Source organism: Aulonocara stuartgranti (assembly GCF_965226115.1).
Source record: "Aulonocara stuartgranti genome assembly, chromosome: 5".
Lineage (NCBI taxonomy): Eukaryota > Metazoa > Chordata > Actinopteri > Cichliformes > Cichlidae > Aulonocara > Aulonocara stuartgranti.
In genome coordinates, this window is record NC_138943.1 from 2207983 (window position 1) to 2210288 (window position 2306).

A 2306-nucleotide genomic window follows, 5' to 3' on the forward strand; every position below is an offset into this window, starting at 1 on the left:
ACATATTTGTACATTTTCTGCATCTTCAGCCACCTAATTCTCTGGTGATCGTGTTTGTTGGAGTGCTCTGCCTGGATTTTTCTCCATATTTTAAAGGTCTTGACCTCACTCAGTGGAACTTACGTTACGATTGGTGCTATATCGATAAAATAGAAGTGTGTTATCTTACTTTCTTTCATGACATGTAATATTAATTCTTTCTGTGATCACATATTTAATTTTGTGTCTCACGTGGAAAGTTGTGTTTTTAGTTGTTCAAATGTAAACATGACATCTAAAGTTTCTGCTTCGGTGCTGCACGCTGAACGTCACCGCCTCACTCAGCAGCAGCAAGCGTATCGTGTTTCGCGAACACTCGCAAAGACAACGTGTGCGCACACAGACGCGCGACACGCCGTGCCGTGCTCGTGCCCACGCACACACATGCAGAGTTGGCCTTCAACGCACAGCTGGAGCAGCTGTGGCGCTTAGATCATCAGTTTGTACAGCAGGCTGGTACCCTGTCCTGCGTCAGGAGGTGTTAGCGGTAACATTAGCCAGGGGGGTGGAGGAAGGAAGAGCCAGGGGCTGAAGGCGGGAGGAGGATGGGGAGCGTTAAAGAGAAACAGAAAGAGAGAGCGAGGTGGAATTGGTCATAACGTGTCATTCCTGTTGTTGTTTTAGCCCCACCATATAAACGCTCAGGAAATCAGGCCGTCTTAGCAGGAGAGCCGCTCCGCCACCACACTCACACACCCTGTTCCTCTCCTCTCGTTTGGACTCCCCCTTGTTGCCTCGTTTAGCCTTCGCAGGCCAACAGCCTTGGACGCGTTTCATCTCCAGTACATCCGCCAATCGTTGGCTGCTTATGCACAGTCCACTGTGACAGGCCGCAGCTCCCTGCATTCAGTGCACAACTCAGCACAGACCAGGGTGCATGCAAATAAATGCCGCTCTGTGCTTAATGCAGTCCTCAGTATAAGTTACATGGGACAGTTGTTGGTGTCTGAACTTCATATTTTGAAGTCACCGTGATGAAGTACATATATTTGAAGATGGTGGAGCGCTAAAGCATCAGTTTAAGGCAGGAATGTGCATTCGTAAACTCTACAGATGCATTATACAGCACAGACTTATTAAACAAGCACTACGGCGCAACAAGTCGGATTATTTCATTAAAATCTGTTCAGGGACTCCAGTTAGCTGAGTTGAAGCCTAGCACACAGCTAGCTGCTACAGTCACCTGTGTCACCATCCACCTGTCAGTCAAAGAGGCCACACCTTTATTGAAAAGTAACTCAAAATGTTGACTTACTTTCCTCAAAATTTTGAGTTAATAAGTTGAAATTTCGAGTTATGGATACCTTTTTTTTATTATTGGCAGAAACGGGCTTCCATACATTTCTGCTGCACATTTCAACATGTGTGTTTGTGGGGGGCCGACTCATGGCTGGAGCCTCTGCTGGACATCAGAGGAACTGCAGGTTTTTGCATTTACAGTAAGCCTGTAGGCTATTTCTAGGTTATTTTTTCTAATTTTTTTTGTTTTCATTTTATACTCTTAGCACGGTTTTAAATAAAATTATTTACCACAGTATTATACTAAGATGTTCTTACATACTGCAGAGATGAAGACGAAGCTCCTTTTGGCTGCTCCAGAGTGTTTAAGCTGGATTCCTTTCCTGAGGCAATTGAAGGTGAGTAATGCAGACTTCTGGAAAGTCCTTCAGCGTGGTATTTTTGAATTCTGACAAGTTGCATTTTAATCCTGTTGCACCAGGTTTGGCACCTACAGTCAGCTATGGGAGTTTGTGTGCAGTGCCACCGGTCAATCATATTACTCACAACTATTACGTGCAGCACCAATTTCCAACCAGAGCTACTTGCAGCCCAGATGGAACATGGAAAGATTAGCTCAGCTAATCTGAACAAATGCTCATTACGGTTTGAACAAATTAAAATCCAAATAGTGGCCCAAGAAAATTTTGGTGAGCAGGAACAATAAATGCTGATTTCCAGCTCCATATTTTTCGACTGCATAGGTTTTGCATGACTCGTGGTTGAAAACAAAAACAAACTATTCACTCCGTTCTCTGTCTTCAGCAAGCTTTTAGTTATTCTCTCTGTAAGCCAGCTCTGTTCTTATTGGCTGCCACCTAAAAACAGAAGGTTTGAGCAGTGGATGGGCGGGGCTTGAGTGTTTAAGATGACTGAGGGCTCTCACTCTCAATGATACTATACAGACTCAACAGTTTAAAAATACATCTGGTGGATGGATACATCTGGAGCAGTGCTGATTTGAAGAGTCCTCATTCTGCAGACAGCCG

The 2306-nt window shown here is 44.5% G+C and overlaps 1 long non-coding RNA gene across 1 annotated transcript; it reads left to right on the forward strand.

Moving 5' to 3' along the window:
* Positions 1 to 314: 314 nt before the first annotated feature.
* On the forward strand, positions 315 to 2306 carry LOC309707211. Its single transcript, XR_014276951.1, has 4 exons — positions 315 to 1272; positions 1364 to 1478; positions 1606 to 1676; positions 2223 to 2306. It is a non-coding gene; the product is annotated as an uncharacterized lncRNA (long non-coding RNA).